This window comes from Amblyomma americanum, chromosome 3 (genome assembly GCF_052857255.1).
Source record: "Amblyomma americanum isolate KBUSLIRL-KWMA chromosome 3, ASM5285725v1, whole genome shotgun sequence".
In the NCBI taxonomy this organism is placed as follows: domain Eukaryota; kingdom Metazoa; phylum Arthropoda; class Arachnida; order Ixodida; family Ixodidae; genus Amblyomma; species Amblyomma americanum.
In genome coordinates, this window is record NC_135499.1 from 182108075 (window position 1) to 182127860 (window position 19786).

The 19786-nt window shown below is 51.0% G+C and overlaps 1 protein-coding gene across 1 annotated transcript in view; it reads right to left on the minus strand.

The window, feature by feature from the left end:
* The window catches only part of RhoGEF64C (Rho guanine nucleotide exchange factor at 64C), a 124774-nt gene extending 106846 nt beyond the window's left edge, over positions 1-17928 (minus strand). The window contains 1 exon segment of the mRNA XM_077659071.1: positions 17571-17928. The gene's annotated coding sequence lies outside the window, so the exon portion shown is untranslated.
* Positions 17929-19786: the final 1858 nt, after the last annotated feature.

Below are 19786 nucleotides of genomic sequence, written 5' to 3' on the forward strand. Positions count from 1 at the left end.
CAACGGCAGTGGCCACACAGTGCAGCGCCGACTGCGCGCAGTGGCCATGAATACAGCGTGTAGTGTGGCAACAGCGGCGCGGTTTCGTCGTGGGCCGGAATTGTCTGTAGCGGTAGGGTTAGGGCTAGTTGGTTTCGCCTGATATGGGCGAAAGGGAGCTCTCAAAAATAGGAACGCACAAAGATACGAGCGCACTGTGTGTGTGTGGCTTTTCGTGTCTTCTTCTTGAGCGCTTTTTCGAAGTCTGTATCAGCGTTGTCTACTGCAGCACGCGATATCACCGCTCGTCCTTGCTGCCATATTTTCCCGTGTTCGAGCACCATCTAGCCAGCAGTGCGTGCGCAAGCTGCCGATTGCATTGCTTTGTATACGGCCTGCTCCTGCAGCTCTGGTCGACGTTTGCGGCACTGATCACCGATCAGAGGCATTGGGAGATGTGTCCTTTGGGGTGCGTTGCAAACGCGAGACCCTCGTCAAACAACCCAGCTGCACTGCTCATGATAGCACAGGGAACAGAGGTCACGATCTTCATTCAGAAGCTTGGCTGCCTGTGATCGTCTTCCAGATATTATTCTTGCTTAGTTTAAGGCTAGTCTCTTACACCATTTAATTTAATTTCCGCTTCACGGCTCTGCCGCAGGTTCCATGGGCGAGTCTTTTGCCCAGGATACGTCCGCATGGGAGAAGTACGAACAAAAATAGATTTGCCCGTACAGGAGGTCGCCTTGCGGCTTTCCCGATTTCGCGAAGAGCGCTAGCGAGGAGTAATCTGTGCGTGTAGACCGTGCTACTCTCGTGGTAACTATTCCTCGTACTATATATGTAAGCCCCCGATCACTCCAGGCCGCGACGGCGGACACGTCCAAGAAGCCGAGGCACGCTATCCGGCACGCTTCTTCGCATCATCGGTCAGAGCGTTCAGCGCATGCGCATCGCTCACGTCTCCTGGCACTGGTCGATCGACGACGGCCAGAACCGCGGCTGCTGGGCGCGCATAGCCGGCGAAGCCCGCTACTCGAGGAAAGCCGGCTCGACAACGCCGATTCCGCCGAGCAGTGCACGCGAGCGCACAGTGATCGGCGCTGCACCTGCAGCGCTGTATAGCGGAGGAAGGAGTCTTCTCTCGAGTGTGACCTCCATTCGGCCGCCGAGGGGAATGTGCGCGCCGCCGCCGGTGCCGCATAACTTGTGATTGACGCGCACCACGCTTGGACTAGGCCTTTCCTCCCCACCTTTTCCTCGCGCATTTCTCTTTTCTTCCGAGCGCGGCGTGCAGGTTCTGTGCCCAAATCCTCCTCTGCGTGACAGCTGCAGCCTCGGGTGCTCGGCGTCTTACCGCCTTGGCTGATTCTATGGTGTGATTTTTTTTCCCGTTTTCATTATTCTCTGGAGGCTGCCTCAGTAATACCGCGCAGCGCTGGTGAAGCTAGAGCGCGGTGTCGGCGACTGACGAGAGGCGGCGTTTACTACCGCATATACTGTTCTTCAGCCACATATATGTGCAAAGCGAACCTGCTTTGTCTGCTCCGCCGGAGAGAAGCAGACGGCGCTACTGAAAAGGCACACTGCAAGAACAGAGAAGCCTCTAGAGGGCTGTGAAGTAACGTGTCCACTGAATAGCACTGTTTAAACGCGGCACTGTTTCTGCAGTACACCAGTAAACCTACTCAGCGCGCATCCCATAGCCCTCTTAATGCTGCGCCGTTTTATTTAGCGAGACGGAGCTCAGACGCGGTCGGCGAGCCGTCCGTGCCGAATATATGTGCGCGCACTCAAGACCCTTTCTGGATCGGCGAGAGGGTGCACACGGGGAGAGCTCTTGCACATCCGTCATCAACAGAAGAGGGGACAGGGGAACGAGGGCTTGACGATTTAGGAAGAGGAAAGCGGTGGAGACGCTATGTACCATCTGCCACAAGTGTTTGCACACGGCCGAGTTTAGAGGGCGCTGGAGTAAGAGAGGACAGAGGGGGACCACCCACACTGGGGGCTCTTGTCTTGGGGTATACACGCGCAGATTCCTCCTCAGAGATTCCTATAACGAGAGCGATGTTGAGGACCTTGGCCTCCTCTGCCCGCATTTGAATGTTAACTGAACGATTGAACGTTTCTCTACAGGTCACGTATAGTGGAAAGAGCAGCGCGCATCGTCAAACACGGCTCTTCGGCGATGTGTATTAGGTGCTCACCGATCCTGTTTTTAAAGACGCGCAGGCAGTGGTTTAAGCACCATTTGAAATTACATTCCTAGCCTTACAAGATACCGGACCAACAACGCCGCCAGATAGCCGCGGTCCGATTGTTGCTATCGTTGCAATCGCATAATTTTTACGACCTGTGTGAACGTAGAGCACAGCTGCACAACCATATACATGTGTATCTGGCCTTGCAGATGCTTGTGCACGTGTTCCGAAAGCGGATAAAAAACAATTCGCGGCACACCTCACGCCCGGCGAGTGGGAAGCTTAAGCTTTTGACGGGATATTACCCCGAGCGCTGTGGTGGTCATGTGCAGAAATGAAAAGGAGAAGTAGGTATAGTAGATGCAGAAGAACATGAATAATAATAATAGAATAAGGGTGCTATGAAATACATTCAGTCCAGGTTGTTTGTACGGTAGTTTTTATGCCGTGTATATAGCTGCAATGCTTAATTTATATGCTTGGCTAAAGTTAGTTGGCGCACTAAAATTGTGGCACGAGTCAGGCACGCAGTTCCGAAGGCAGGGACATTTTACTATCCTGCAGCGCGGCACTGACGCCCGGCTCTCTGAAACTTTTATTTTCAAGAAAGGTATAACTCGCGCCCACAACAAATAAAATCGCGCAGTTGTTTCACGGGTGGTAACACCCTTCCTTTTCCTTTACTCCCACAGTCTGAATACTTTCTTTCCTACTTAAACTAGGCCCAACGAAAGCAGCCGCTGTTAGCTGTGTCCATCTGGAATACAAGCGGAAATTACACTGCAACAAAAATGCTCCACGGGGAACGCTGTAACGCCTCAGCAGTTTCCGGCGTCAGTAACGCGCGGCAGTTGAGCCACCGACATCGCGCCCCTTGCTGAGAGAGGTAAAAAAAAGATAAAAGCCCTGGCGCAGGTAAGAAAAGCCTCTCGCCAGTGTGCCGTAAATACACGCGTAGCCTGCAATTGCGCGGCCCTGGCAGCGTCGTACGCGAAGGCTTGCACTCTACAGCCTGTCAATCGGCGCCGGTCCGCGGAATCGTTATATACCGTCCAGACCCGCCCCGCGTTTGACGCCAAATCAATTGCGTTACGCAAGGCGGAGCGCGAGGCTCGCGGCTCCGCTCGTTCATCGCCCGGTGCCCGCAGCGTTAACCACGCGAATCGTCGCCTCCGCGCTGGATCGCAGCTTGCACTTAGAAGCCGGCGTACTTCTTTCACTGCATGCAGAGAGGGAGAGAGAGAGGGGGAAACCGGGGAGAAAACCATCGCAGACGGCCGTCTGTCAGAGGTGCTGGCACACGTGACCGCCGGCTGCTGAAGCGATTCTTCTCTTGTCATTGTAAAGCGCGTCACTTTCAAAACTTTAATGCCCAACAACAGTGGCAACCGCCCTTGCGAACTTTCTAACCTCAGCATGCAGCTTCATAATCGTCGTCAACAACATCATGTGAGCCGAGTTGTCCGCTGCAGCAGGACAAAATAATTGTGAATAATGGGGTTTAACGTCCCGAAGCGACACACGCGCTATGAGGGACGTCTCCGGATGAATTTCGAGCACCTAGGGTTCTTTAACGCGCGCTGACCTAGCACACCACAAGGGAGTCTTTTGCACTGCGCCTCCATCGAATACGGCCCGCCGCGGCCGGTATCGAATCCGCGACCTTGAGATCAGCAGTCGAGCGCCAAAGCCGCTCAGCCACCGCGGTGGGTGCGGGACAAAGACCTCGCCTGTATTCATGTCCATTCAACCTTGCCCTGGGACAGCTCCGGCCACCCTGTAGTGTAATAATAGCCCAACGATCACTCCACCCGAGTCTCTCTACCGCACCGCTTGCCAAGAGGTGCTAGGCCTAACCTCCTTCATACGCAAGCCGCAGCTAGCGGACGGTGCCTTGGAACTAGTAGTCACTGCCTGTCATATGATCTCTAATACTGTTACCAGTAATAAGTAAAGTATTCTAATCGAAGGAAAAGTACAGCTAGTTTCCGCAACAACTTCTGCAGCGAAGCACGCCACAGAAGAGCCAGCGCCGTGGATTAGTTAGGTTGGCTTCACCGCATTACAGCAGTGTAGCGTGGGAAATGAGTACAAGAGACCGAAGAACACCTAAAACACCCCATGTTCACCTCGTTACGCGGTTTCAGAGCGCTAACGCTGCCGGCATGGTGCCTAAAGGCCGCGAAGCCGATCCTTATCTATACGCGCGGAAAGTGATCAAAGCGCGCCGTTCGATATTTCGAACGAGCGGCGAAATTGGAGATATACTACGCGAATTCCCTATACAGGATTTTCAAGGTGATAATCTGTGTTCGACGTAGCTTATCACCATCAGCCTGACTACGCCCAATGCAGGGCAAAGGCCTCTGCCATGTCTCTCCAATTAACCCTGTCCTTTGCTAGCTGCGCCCACCCTATGCCTGCAAACCGTCCTAATCTCATCCGCCCACTTAACCTTCTGCCACACCTGCTACGCTTGCCTTCTCTTAGAATCCACTCCGTTACCCTTAAGGAGCAGCGGATATCTTGCCTTCGCGTTACATGCCCTGCCCAAGCCCATTTTCCTCTTGATTTCGACTAGGATGGCATTAACTCGGTCTTGTTCCCTCACCCACTCTGCCCGCTTCCGTTACACATATCATTTTTCTTTCCGACGTAACTTACAATTATAAATGTCCAGGTTCGATATATCCGAGCTCGAATGTATAGTACATGATAGCAGTAAGAATTACTATACTTAAAATATATATTTACACCGATCGCATCCGCACAAACACATAACACACGTATCTATAGAGCGCCAGTAGCGTTGAAAGCGACAGTTGTTCCAGCAGTGCGCTAAGCGGCCTCAGAACTTTTGATGAAACACTGTACCCTGAGATACATCGGGGCGGATGGGATTTCAAGCTTGTTATAGATAAATGTGCTCGTTGGCACACATTTCTACATCGAGAAGTTGTTTTTTTTTTTCATTTTAATGGTATTTCCGCTCACGAAGTCGGGGCGGTAGAGCTCTTAAAGAATCCCTTACCGCGTTTTTCCTTTTTGCTTTTTTTTCTGCCACAAGCCAGCTTTGCCATCACTCTGTCTCGTAACCGTTTCGAAGAAGATAACGTTCTCGCGTATTTTTAACCCCCCCCCCCCCGCCGCTATACGTTGGGCCCGCTGTTTTTTATCTACCACCAAAACCACGTCTTTGCCAGTTTGTTCTCAATGAACGCCGCTTCTGTAACCTCACGAATCCAGTAGGAAGTCACGCACGGCGAGCTCATATATCTATAGCGGGCCTCCCTCTTCTCTTGTTCGGCTGCAACGTCTAAGTTAGCCGTCACTGCACGTTTATATAGGTGCACTGCGCTTTTATTTTGTTTTTTCTACGAACGAACGGAATCCAGGCCGGACGCAATTTTGAGCGTTTCCGCCGATGGAAACGCTTCTGGGCAAACTAGATCGATTGTAAAGATCCAAGAAAACGATATCAGTCGGAGGCAACGCCGAGTTGTTGCGGTTCTGAACGGAAACAGTTGAAATACCAGTATCTGAGCGAGACTGCGGCCTTCTTTTCTTGTTAGCGCTTATTTCTGTTTATTCCTTGATTCGAGAACGAGAGGGGGGGGGGGGGGGGACCTCACAGCCGTGGTACGCACGTCAGTTCCCGGACAGGCTGTTGCTCCCTTTTTTGTGTCTTTGCGAGCGTGTGTCCCTATTAGTCCGTCTCGCGCCTAAGTGTATACGCGGCTGCCGTGCTTGATGGCCCGATGTAGGTCGCGGGGGCGAGTGCATAAAGCCCGCGCGGAACGGGTAACCCGGAAGCGGCACTCGTATTTCTCCCCGACGTGCCGTTTTATCGGGCAGCGTAAGCCCGGTGAAGCGTGAAGTGCGCTGCGCTCGACGCGTGCGCTACGCCGGCGCCCACCGCCGCACGTCAGGCGACGCTGACGCCAAGTGGGCCGCCCGAATCAGTTTACGGTTTGCGTGGTCCGCGCTGCGACCCGCCGGTGTGTACTGACGTCAGTGCTCGGCCGCGGCGCTGCCTGTGCAGCGGGAAGACGTATACTGTTCCCGCCGAAGTGTAGCTGAGCCGAGAATGCATATACCTGCTGGATGCGCAGTTTGATTGCTGTTAGCCGCGCTGGTCGATAGGGTGCGGCCGGCGTTAGGACGCCGCCCTTACAAAAACTTCTTTAGAGAGTCTATAAACTGTCCATAGACTTCTGTCTATAAAGTCTATAGGCTCTCTATAGACGAAGCCTAGAGAACAGTCTACAGGAAATATAAATCCTATAGACAGTCTACAGAGAATCTATAGATTTATGGCCATACACTTTTAGTAGACTACTGCCTATAGACAGTCTATAGACTATGAATAGACAAAAATAAATATCTACAGGAAGGCAATAGAATCCGTAAGAAGTCTATAGACTGTCTATATCGACCATTTTTACAGGGGCGGACTGCAACCGCCGCGATGGCTCAGTGACTAGGGCGCTCGGTTATAGTGATCCGGAGTTCCTGGGTTCGAACCCGGCCGCGGCGGCTGCGTTTCGATGGAGGCGAAACGCAAAAGGCGCCCGTGTGCTGTGCGATGTCGGTGCACGTGAAAGATCCCCAGTCGGTCGAAATTATTCCGGAGCCCTCCACTACGGCACCTCTTCTTCCTTTCTTCTCTCAGTCCCTCCTTTATCCCTTCCCTTACGGCCCGGTTCAGCTGTCCGCCGAGATGTGAGAGAGATACTGGGCCATTTACTTTCCCCAACAACCAATTTTAAATTTTTACGCCGGATTGCGCACATCCCTCACGAAGTTTTGATAGGTATTCGGCAGACAGTTTATAGAATCGCTGTGCACTGTATAATAAAATTTTGTGAGGGGTGAGCGCTCATACCTCATACGGTGACAGAGGTGGAGGCCACTGGCTGGTTCGCCATTCTGTTTGATTCTGTTTTTGTTAAATGCCGGAGAATTGGTGCAATGGCTACCCAGGAGCCGGATATCGCAAAATAGCAGTTGATAAATAACCTGAATCGGATGAAAGAAATAATGGAAATGGAATAAGATAAAACAAAAACACAAGGAGATAAAGAAAGATCACAAAGCGCGCACGCCCGAACAACGTACAGTCGCGCTGATTATACCATGCAGCACCACAATATATATATATATATATATATATATATATATATATATATATATATATATATATATATATATATATATATATATATATATATATATATATATATATATATATATATATATATATATATAGTGTGGTGCTGAAAAGTTAAGCATTTAGGTGTGGTTCGGAAGCACAGTATTCCCTGCAGTGCATTTACACAGCACGCTTAGTTTGTGCATCACGGCAGGTTCAATTGTTACCATCGGTAATGGTGGCTTGTGACGTCATGAGTGGCAGGTAAACAATGTCAGCCGCCGTCTCCCGTATCCACTGCGAGGCCGACCTGTGCCAAGGAGGCTAAATAAAGAAACGGAAAAGGATTGCCGCTAAATACAGCTCATGGTCTTCGTTAATAGCGCGCTCATGCATGCGATGCAGTGCTGCGTATACCGTGAGAGCTACAACAGCCACGCCCGCACCTGAATATGTGCACGCTTGATGACAGAACGAGAAGTACACGAAGCAAATCGCATGCTCAGGCATAAGGCGTGGCCTGTCCGAGCGAAAGCCTTGGTAAATAATACGGCAGTCATTCTCCTCGTACGTACACCGGAAAAAGCACGAAGCATTGCATCCGGCGGAGAAACTCAGGGAGCGTACTCAATCTCTCTGTCGGTCTAGCAGTGGGCAAACAATAGCCAAACTTGTTATGATGTTAATTAATGATCACAAACGGGCTTGATTGCGTAGCGCAGCCAGCAGCCATGCGAAGCCCTGAATTATAGTCAGGAAGCGATGATACAAAACGGAGGCAGTTTGGGGTCAAAAATCAGAAAACACTGATAGAAAATTGGAATTTTCTTGAGGGACAAGCCGCTGCATCGGTCTTACTATCAGTGAGCAATAATCTGGGAATGGGGAGGAGGGAAGGTTATGAATAAAGAGAGTAAAGGCGTGGTAGCTAAGTGTCCCCTTCTGACCAGGCACATCTACTGCGCCTTGAGAGAAGGGATGAAGAAGTGGGTGCAAAAAGAAGAGAGATAACTGCAGGTATACATACCATGCGCGGTGTATAGGGCGTGCATTCTCTTACTATACCTGTGCAGTGTTTAGCACTAGGCGTGCGGAAGAGAGAGACAACAAGCTTGTTCCGTCGACGGTGCTTCGTTGATTGGGTTTGGACGGTTATGAGGGAAGAGAAGGCGCAGTAACTGTCTCACTGACAGTGGACGGGTACACTCTATGCACGAATACGCCTACGTGTGAGTAAAAAGGTAGTAAGCTAAGCTGTCCTCTAGCACTCACTTTAATAAAAAGGAAAAAAAAAACGAAAAGGAGGTGCGCCTGAGGACAGCTTACTCCTTTTTTATAAAACTCCTTTTTGTTTAGAGTGTAGATTGCCAATTTTTCCCTCACGGGGCTTTAGCGATCTCTTTTCCTTGCCTTGCTTCAAGCAGTTTGTGCGGCTTGTTCTCCCATATATTAATATCCGCCAAGGCCCGATGTTTTTCCTCCGTCGCGCAAACAGTGATGAAGAGAAAAGTTGGCCGTCCGCCTGCCGCTCAGAGCATATACGTATGGTTTCATGCATGCCGGCCACCAGGGACACTTCGTTGTTTCTGATTCGCTTCACGCCTCCCCTGGCGTCAGAGTTGGAGAGCAGGAGCGTCGTTCACGAGACCGGAAAGCGCTTGATCATGCAGCCGAAGTCTATAAAATACGGATGTCGAGGTCTGCTTGAACAATACGCTGATGCTCGCGTGTTGTGTTCATTATATGAGCTTGCTTTTATATCCCACGCTTGGAAAAATGTTTCGATACTAATTTCGACACTGTTTCAAGCCTCACTTTGGAGTTCATTATACTCAATGCCTTGTATTTTTCCGTTCAACTCTCACATGGAAGAAAGAGAGCGGGTAGCTTTTTTTTTTCTTTTCAGAGTTGATGCAGTGATTATGCTGCCAGACGCTACACAGGAACACTGAAGAGACAGCACCGGTCGGGAACGACTTTAAACCCCCGACTGGTCGAACGAATCTCAGTTTTAGCGACCATAGTTGGATACAACTCAAGAACAAAGCGTCTTTTTCCCGCAAAAGGACCCCCTTCCAGCCGATGGCGTCGGCCGATTCTCATGACCCTGCTGGCGTGACAATGCAGGGAAAAGCAGAGGAAGGGTCCCTCTCTCCATGGTCGGAGATAAACAGCCCCGCCCCCCCCCCCCCCCCCCCCCCCCCCGCCCTTTCACTGTTACGCAGGCAGGTTCATGAGAATCGGCCGACGCCATTAGCTGGAATGGGGTCCTTTGTCGGCTAAAAGTCGCTTTGTTCCTGAGTTGTACCTAACTATAATACAGCGTGTGGACTCTTCATATCCCGTGTTTATTAAACATTGTACCTTCTTGCTCCTCCTATATTCTGCCGAATTTGGGGCGACAGCAATTCTTGGAGTTTTTGCATCCAGACCCATACCTGCTTCCTTTATAGAGCGTGATGCAGGAGTAGCGATGCTCACAGTCAAGCTCCTCGCGCGACTAGCGGTGATCACTGCTACGCAGCGGGTGCAATCACACGAGAGCAGAGGCTTTGCGATGCTCCGCGAGCGTACACATCTCCTTCGACAGGGATGCACGCGCGTCAGTGTATGCTGCTGTCGCTCAGCGGGGTGACGTCAGCAACATATGGAAAAGCGAACGATGGAAATAAGAGAGAAAAAAAAAAGAAGAAAAAAACAACCTAATACGCGGCGGCAGCGGCAGGCGACCCAAAACGGTTCGCCCACTTTTCCGTCTGGAATAGCAATCTGCAGGGTTCGCCCCGGAGGCGAGAGCTGCGGCATATCGCTCAGGGACGGGAAGCAAGCCGCCGCCTCGCGCTGCATTAGCATACATCCTCGCTCCGTTAAAGATGGGTCACGTGGCGGGTCGCCGTGCGTGCGCGCCTCGAGGAAGGCCGGCGACGTGTGTCCTACGCGACAAAGACCCAAACAAAAGGGAGATGGGTGAACGTCGTGACCAGTCTTGACGTGATGGGCCGACCACATAGCTACACAGCAGCTCGCGAACACACAACTTGAAGGAAGAAATTCCCGTGGTGATCCTCCTCCGGGGATACACGGAGCGCCAAGAACTGCCATTATACACACACATAGCCGTGGCCGTCAACGTTAATACCGCGTGCCGCGTCGCGCGCGTTAATATAGCTCGGCGCGAGGAATCCACAGGGGCGCACTCACGCACGCCCCCCGGGCGTCAACGAAGTGAGCCTCCTCAGAGAGAACACAGATCGGTTCCTCGAGGAGCGCATCCCTTCTGTTAATCGAAGCTATGCACCCATACCCTCACCCGCTGGTATATAGTAGCACCTTTGGCGCGGTTCTTAACCTACAGGTACGCCCTGCCACGGTCAAGAACAAAAAAGGCATTCTTCTTCCTCGAAGGAGCTATACAGCGGCTGGCTGTACAGGGCGAGGGAACGGGTGACGCTTTCCTGGCGAGCTTACCGGTTTCGCTAGCGAAGAAAGCTCGCCTGATCAGCTCGCGCACGAAGCACGAGCGCAGGTCGTGGAGGAAGATCGGGCCAAACCACGCGCGCGATGATCCGCTTCGTGCAGAAAGCTAATTGTCTGTTATTTTTTTTTCTTTCACTTGCGGAGCTTGTCCGTGCGTTAAGCGGGTGTCGAGCCGCGTTGTCTTATAGCTAAAGCCGCTCCTCTCAGGAGGGTCGCGGCATAAGCGTATTCGTATGACGTATTATACATGCGCGCTTATAGACGTGCCGTGAAAGCCTGGGACAATAAGTAGGCGCGTCGATTTCTTTTTTTTTTCTCCTTGGCCGTCTTTGTTAGCTTTCGCGGTCTTCCCGGCGCCGTCTCCACTGAAGGGCACTAGGTCAATACAATGTAACGATTCGATTTGAATTACAATGTATTCTTCCATTCTTTGCTCATATTCTCTGGCAGTTTAGCGATGGCAAGCACTGCACGGATAAAAAAACTGGGTAAACAGACTGGGGGCAAGCAGGTCAATCAGGACGAAAAGCTATGGGAAATCATATGGTGAAAACATTGCTCGATCGGCTGACGCGAAATATATACAGGGAGAGAAGAAGTAATTGCAAGAAATAAGCTCCTATCCCTGTTACACGTCGTGCACCACAAAATAACCACTTGGGATTAGCCGCGCTAGGTCACACGCTCATTAAAGATATATTGTGCTGTAAGTCATAGATCGAAATCGTATGTCGCATTTTTCATTTTAAACAAGCCGCCATGACCACCGCACCATTCTCAAGAGCAAAAATGATATTGGCGAAATGATAGAGGCCCGTGTGCTGTGCGATGTCAGTTCACATTAAAGAACCCTGGGTGGTCGAAATTATCCGGAGCTGTCCGCTACGGCGTCACTCATAGCCTGAGTCGTTTTGGGACGTTAAACCCCATGCAACCGTAAACCATAAAAATGATATTGGGTTCATATTATTGCAACGATTTGCAGGAAAGGCAAGACTGACAACGTCGTGACTCGTCTCATTACGTATATTTCGTCCTCCTGATCGCTGTATACGCAGAAAGAGAAGCCCTGAGCGCAACATCTCGTCAAGGGCGAATCTTCGGCTGATCGCTCGTGCAAAACTGTTACGACGCGCGTTCGCTTCGTCGCGTTTTGAATTAAGCGCACTTGCGCAAGCCATAATTGTGGCCGCATACTTGTGTCAAGTGCGCGGACCCCCGCCGCTAACTGCACAAAGCGATGGGCCGCGCGCGACTTTCTTCAAAGCAACAAAGGAAAAAGATTAGTCGAGCTGCACTCGCTGCAGCGTCCCGCGCGCGCATCGCACTTAATGCCACGTTTCTGCAGCGGAGAAGAAGGACTCGATCCGGGTCTCCATCAGGTATGGACGGCCGCGCGCTGTCGTCCTTGAAACGCTTTCATTGTAGCCATTCTGCCTGCGCAGCGCGGCGCTGCGATTGCGATCCCGCCGCGGCTGCGTTTCGAGATCGCTACCTTGCTCTGTACACAAGCTCCGAGTCAAGGATATCAACTCGCCGCCGATGATCAAGCTGCCTCCTTTCCCCCTTCCTTTCTTTTTTTTCTCTCTCTCTCTGTCTTCGTATATACACCGGCCGTAAGGACCGCTTTGCGAGAGGGCATCGAGACATGCTCGACGTCGGCGTCGTGTATATATATCCTCTGTCCCACAAATGATTTCTTCATCACTTCGTGGTCTCACAACACGTGAGCTTTGTCCGCGGTTATAGCCATATATGTATACATATACAGCATATACATACGGACACACATGAGAATCACGACGAAGACACACGACGCGTTTGTCGAATTCCATTCCTGTGAGTCGCTGCCGGGCTTGAAAGTGCCGGGGCCACCTTGGAGAGAGCTTTATGGCGCGCGAGTTGCTTGTTTCTCGAAGACGCTGCCGACAACGACTCCCTTGACGATCATCTGCGGCGATATCGTGTGCGCGCAAAGGCCATCACACTCGTAGCTTCGAGCGGTTTTCCCCGTTGTATTTGTCGCGCGCACATACGATGGCCGTTTCGCTCTTTTTTTTTTCTCTCTAATTTATTTTGCAGGAGAAGAAAGTACCGTATACCTTCTCTGGGTCATCATCATTATTGTCATCACTATCCCAACTGCGTCCACTACGGGACAAAGGCCCCTCCCAGTGACCTCTAATTAACCCCGTCCTGCGGCCACCTTATCTCCATGCACGAACTTCCTGCTCATCTGATGCCTGCTTGGCGCTCGACGCTTCCTGCCACGTTCGCCTTGTATGTGCTGCAGAAACAACTTGATGCAAACGTCCCCGGGGGCAAGTTTAAGCTAGTTATAGTTTTTTGTCAAATAGAACATACTCAGCGAGCAATTCGTAGTCGAAGAACTATAGAGAGAAATCTCACGCAGGTCGCAACTACGGAGCGACATTTTCGAACTTTCATCGCATACCAAGAGCAGCTTGCTTACTATAAACCGGAAAATACGCTATAGCCGAGCTTTCACTTGAGGTAGACAATACCTATAGGCTAAACGGCACTTAACCAACACGGAGTGCAGTAATGCTCGGGCTATAGTTAAACTTGGCTTTCACATGCCTGTTCCCCAGGCATTAGAAAAGAATTCGAAAACAAAAAAAGCGCACCTTTGATTGTCCAAAAACATTTTGAATGACGAAGAATTGTTAAATACTGTTGCAGAAATATTGAAGTTAATGGTCCATTCTTCCGATGTGCAGCAAAATCTTTCTTTAAAAATTTTTCCATCGCTCGCATGGAACACTTAAGAATGCCACAGAAAACCAATGGGGAACGCTCTTGGGCAAGCTTTCCGGTTAAAAAATGCTTTTGTCCAGAATTAATGGGTATGTCTTTCTAATAGCTATATATACGCGATGGTGAATCATTAAGAACTCAATCAGGTCGGGAACAAGGAAAGGAGCCATGGGCACGAACCTGGAGTCCCGTACGAAAGTTTATATTTAAAGAGCAACGTTTGTATTCCATTCTCGGTTCTCGCTATCCGTTTTGCGTCGCTCCGACCGACCGCCCTGCAGATAGTGAGGGGAAATAAAACGGCCCCAAAGCGATGTGTCTCCGCGCCTGGGAGAAGGTAGTGCCTGGAGCAACGGTGGGCAATTACGCCTGCAGTGCGAAACGAGTTCTGCAAGGTGCGCGCCTTCCACCGCACGGTCTCGATCTTGCCCGCTTTGCTCCATGAGTTGCTGACCGGGCATATGCTGCATCGCTCCCTTAGTCCCCGCTTACTGCCCACTGAAGCGCGTCGGAGTTTGAGGCCGTCTAGTTCTTTTGCTGCAAATTAAAAAAAATATATATGAGAAAATAAAAACAGGAATGGGCGCTTCGCGTGAGATAAAAGCAGGAACAAGAGACGCTTACAACCGCCTGAGCTAATAGCATGGAGTAGAGAGAAGGGAGAAAAAAGAAGGAATAGTGAGACTAAGTTGACTGAATAGTGAAAGTGAATAGTGAGTTACAAGATTTTTGAATGATTCGCGGGGCCTTAATTAGCTGCAAGCACGGATGACGATGATAATAAACGTTTTCGAAACGTAACGTACCATCTGCAACAAATGAAAGGCGAACAGCAGAATGTGAAGATCTTAGCCGGGGGAGTTTAGTGCTATACCGGAGGTTAACTCCATTTTCAAAATTGAATGCGCGAAGATTCTCCCGTAGATGCGTTAAATCAACTTCGGCTGTGTTTTCTTCCCAGGAGCTGTTATGTTTGTGTTGGTATTTCGGTTTTATTTTTCCCGTTTCATTTGCTGCTGATAGTGCATATACAGAGAGGAAAGTGCGCGCTATACAGGGAATCACTCACTCACGTCATGCAGCCTGTGCACGCTTAAGCGCGACGCATTACACGGGGTTCTTGTATTAATTACCAAACTCGGAATATCGAAGTGCGAGCGAGATCAATGTTTACTTCCATTACCAGCCAATGCGTCAGCTCTCACACGCCGGCCCAGCTGGGAGCGCAAGGAGGGTCGTGCGTGCTTTGTTGCCGCAGTTGCCAGAATGGTTGGTCTCTTATACTCTCGACAGCAATGCTCCGCGTTTGGCGTGTTAGGGCTTCTGAACACTGGAAAGGCTTCAAGTTTGCTATAACAGAGGTGCGCGTCACATACCTCCCCCTTCTCCTGCAGGGTAAAGAACCGCGGAAAATAAATGCGAAAAAACAGAACAACGAGCGAAAACCTGTCCTGGTGTCCAGCTCGCCTTCTCGAAACAAAAGTGCAAGTCGCGCGCTTTGCGTTTCTCTCGCTTGATACACTACGGCAGCTTTAGGCAAGTGTTACGGGCAGCTATTTATTACCGTTAGGAGACGACACAAATGCTCAGGCGGTACAAATGCCGATCTTGTGTGACGCTACGTTCGACTGCGGCAGTTCAACTTATTCAGTCACACTGCGAACGCTCTCTCAGGACTGGCGCGGGAACTCACAGAGCCAAGGCGTGAACACGAAGTCTCGCGGGTCGCCGCGGCGCGATCGCGTGGCGACACGGGCGTCCCTTTGTGGCGTTCTCGTCACCGCGGCCCAGTGAACGCACCCACGAGTCGAAGACGACGCCACGCGGTGTCCTTTGTCTCGGGCGACCCGGCCAAGCGTGTCCCGGCGCCGGGGCGCGTCGTCGCCGGAAGCGGTGCCCGGTCACCCCCTCGCCTTCTTCCCACGGCCGCCGATGGAGCGCTTCCGGTCCCCCAACACGCACGCAACGCGATCGCACACTGCCCCCACGGCGGCGACCACACGGGGCTGCTGCCGCTCGCTTGGCCCCCACTGCTTGTCTTTTGTTTTTCCCACGGGAAGCTCGGCTTCACCTCGAGGCAACAGCTGCTCTCGCGGAAGGAGTCTCCTCCTCGTCGCCGCTGAGACCTGTTGCTCCTCGGCAGATAAGCGCCCCTCAGCACAACACCCTGGCGCTGCAGCAGCTGGTTTCGGTTGTGTGCGCCCGCAACCCGAGGAAACGAAAAAAAAAAAAGAAGGGTGTAGCTGCCCTCTTGTTTTTCACACGCTGCACTCTATTCAAACCCGTTTTACTCCCTGTGGTTCGGAGGACATCTTAATGAGAGTCACCTCTTCACTATGCCCTTCTCGCAAGATGGACGCTGGCAAGGGCAGAGATCAGTGGACTGCGACTTTACACCTGCGTGCGCACGTTGCCATGCGTGGATTTCTCTATTACTTGCTTTTTTTTCATATTGTTGTTGATCGATACTCTATACGTGTACTGAAGTGAGGTGCCGTCAACGAAGCAGCCGCCTCTGGGCTCACTGCAAGCAGCGCCGGCGTCGAACTAACATTACATTACCTCATCTCCCTTACTCCTTCAATTGTGCGATGGTATTGCACGCACAACCATACGCAGCGCACTTCGCGAACCATTCGTCCGTGAGTATCGGCACCGACGCAGTGCTCACACGTGTGCTACACCACTATTCCGAGAAAACAACATACACGTACCACTTTGTCTATTTTTTTTCCAGTTTTGAAAAAGAGCCCGGTGCACCCTGCTGCAATCCATTAGATTTATGGGAAATCAGACTCGGGATACATTATTCAATGCGCTCGTCACGTATAAGCCGCAGACTTACTCGGCCAGCAGTAAAAAAAGGTGCAGCTCATTTATTGCAACTACGCAGGAGGCGAGCGGGATCGGCGCGAGGTTTCTATTTATACGAGAGACTCCGTCGAAGGAGATGAAAAGAGATAAGGAATACTGTGGAGGACTTGGCCTTAGCGTCAGTGTCGGCGGCTGATCTAACCCGGCGCTATGTACCTGCCCCTATGACCAACGTTACTAGACTAGCTTTCTAGTCTAGTAACGTTGCCTATGACCGCATAATGAACAAGCGAGGTTTCTTTGGGAACGCCTGCAGGCCTTGTAGACGCCTAAGTTCACGACAAGGAACCCCGCTTACATTATTACTTCGAGTTCGTTAAATGCAAGTGAGCGTAACCGCAGTCACAAGTGAAATAGTTTCTTTCGCTCTGACTGTTTCCTAACCGACGCGTGCCGCTCATGTTAGGCAACGTGTTGCAACCGTGTGAGCATAAATGCCGATACGAGAACCGACACGAACAGACATGTTGACAACAGCGGCGAGGCGCCAAGTTCTTGACTTGCTTGTAATTTCACGGTAAAGAGCTATGTCGGCAGTGCCGACAGTAGGGGGGATTATTCTGAGACAAGCCTTCATTAATTCTTTGTCGGCGCTTGTATAGCCTGTCCGACTGCTCGCCTTCCGGTTCTTGCTCTCGAAGCATTAGTGGACTGACAAGTGGACAGTTGTCGTGTTTCCCACTGCGCATAGAATGCAGCTTGGTTCACCGTGAATCTCTCTCTCTCTCTGTTCTTGACAGCATGACTTACCGAGAAATTAAAAAAAAAACACAATTATAAACGGCTTGGAGAACATTGTTCTGCCATCTATCAGAGCGCGCGTTAATGGTCGGGACTTCCTGTTTGGCTTTATGCAAATCACAATACTCGTCCTATGAGCGATTAAGTTCTCCGTGACAACTCCGGATTGCCCCCTAGCTGATGTTCCTGCAGCGCTCCCCATGATGCTATGTTTAGCTATGACGCGGCGCTGCGCATATCTGATATCCTAAACTGCGTTCTCGCATCCCCCCACCAATAGAACGAGCGCTACGTCAGTTCATGCGATGTACGCCGGTCACCAAACGAAGAAGCGACCAGAAACGAGTGAGTTTTGTGCGACTCACCTGACAGTTGTGACGCGCTCTTGGGTTGAAAAGGCCCTTTAGAATCCTTCCGAGTGGGAATCACAGCGAGAGGAGTACAACACTTCCGGAAGTTCCTCCGCACAAGCGAGTGAGATCGTCCGGGAGTTCTCGCCCCGATGTCCGGGGCAGTCCAGGACAGACAGGAGGGTCCTGGATCCTCGTCGCACACGGGCCTTCGTCGTACGCTCGCGGGAACAGTGTGGCCAGAGACGAGCGGCGACAGCACCAGCACGCACACCGTGTGTATCCGTCAGAGCAGAGCAAGGAGTCGCCAAATCGGCGACGGCCCCGGCAGCCCCCACGTCCACGTTGCCCGCACGACAGGTAGAGTTCGACTAGTTCGGCCGGCTGGCACGGCCGCGCGCACGATCCGGTTCAGCCGGGGGCGAGAGGCTGCGGCTGCTTCTCTCCCCCTTCCCTCTTCCAGCGCCCGCTCTGCACCCTTTCCACGCAGCCGTTACGTCAGGGCGCATGCGCCGAGCCCCACCGTAGCTCTGGAGCGTTCGCTCGAATCACTAAACCTCTGCCCCCGGTTGCCCTGGTGCAGTGCACTTGCACGCGATTTTCACTGCCGGTCTGGTTCCTTGCATCTGCGTGCAGATGCCAATACAAGGTTTTACCGAACGCCTGGCTTGGCTTTCGTCATTGTTTTCATTTACTACCATTGGAGGTATCCCAAGCAACGGACCCACTTGTTTTTTTTTTTCCTTTTCAGTTAGCAATACTTTAACAGTAAGGTCACTTCAAGTGTTTCGCTCTCATCTAATCTTTCTATTCCATTCTTTCTCTTTGAATAAGTGGTACTAAATGTATTGGAGTTGGCAGATGCTTGCGACTGACCGAAGGTTCACTTTTTCCTTAGCTCGTGCTTCCATTCATTGTCCTTTGACATTGAGCAATCTTTACCGTTGCTCAAGTTCAATTCGCATGTACGTAGTACTCCCACTTCCCAATGACCTAGGAAAATTTCACATTATTTCACGCATCACGTCGTAGAAATCTTTTCTGCGACCCAGTTCTTCTTCTTTCATTACTTGCAAAAAGTCCATCTCATCCGACTGTCTTGCCGCTATGGTCTAGACCGACGAGAAAGACGTCTCACTTTCCTCCGGAGATTCAAATGCCCTGAAATTTGTAGTCATGCAGAGCACTACATGGTCGCAGGCCACAGCAAGAACAACGGGCTACTTGCTCTGCGCTTGGCGGCGCCGGCTCTTTCTATTTTCTGCGCTGTACAGTATCGATTGCCCTCGCAGTAGCACGTACACGATCTTTTCCTTCCTTTTCGCCGCGGTCTGACGGTCTTTTTTTTTTCCTTTTAGTTTTTTATCCCCCCTTGCTTCACGACCCGAATGTAGGGGTACTCCTCGGTTGCAGCGCGTGCTCCCTGCTTGCGAGCTGTCTCGTATCGTGCTCCGTATGAATGCTTTTTTTTATGTTTTTAATATTTTTTTTCTCTTTTCCAAGAATGACGCCATGCAGGGCAGGTTTTCGCAACGCTGTGTTGCGCAACAGATGGCAACTCGCACCACACGAGCAGGCCGCGGAGTTCGCCACTCTGCTGTATTAGAATAATCCCTAGCTGCTCGCGGGACGTCTTCGTGGGCTTCGAACCAAACGGAGAAGATGGAGAGATGACCTTACCCAATTAAGGTGCATGGACAGAACAATAACAACACGACTGAAAAGAGTTGGAACTGAGATACTTTCGACGGAGATCCTGTAGTATCCTAACGGAGGTGGCGGTATCGGAACACGTATCAGCACCGAGTTGAGAGCATTTTGCTTTTGGAGCTAAAGCGAGCAGGATGCATTTTCTTTTAATCGGATCTGGACGCAACGTACGCACGTATGTATTTTGACCGTAGTTGTCCTATATTTTCTTTATGCAGTTCTTATACGCGAAACCAGTTTGTACGCGTTGTACGTGCTACAGTCGGATGTAGCCAAATAATGAAGCGGAAAATGCCCCTCGAAGAAGACCCTTCAGACAATGGCGTCGACTGATTCTCGTGATGTGATGGTTAATTTCCTTGGACCTGATAGCGTGATATTGCAGTGAATCGCAGATGGAAGGCGATAAATCATTGTTTAATTGAATTCAGCGCTACGTCATTAAAATCGGTCGACGTTATTGGCTGGAGGGCCTGTTTTGAAGGGCATCTGCCGCTTCGTTCTTGAATTGTATGGCACTA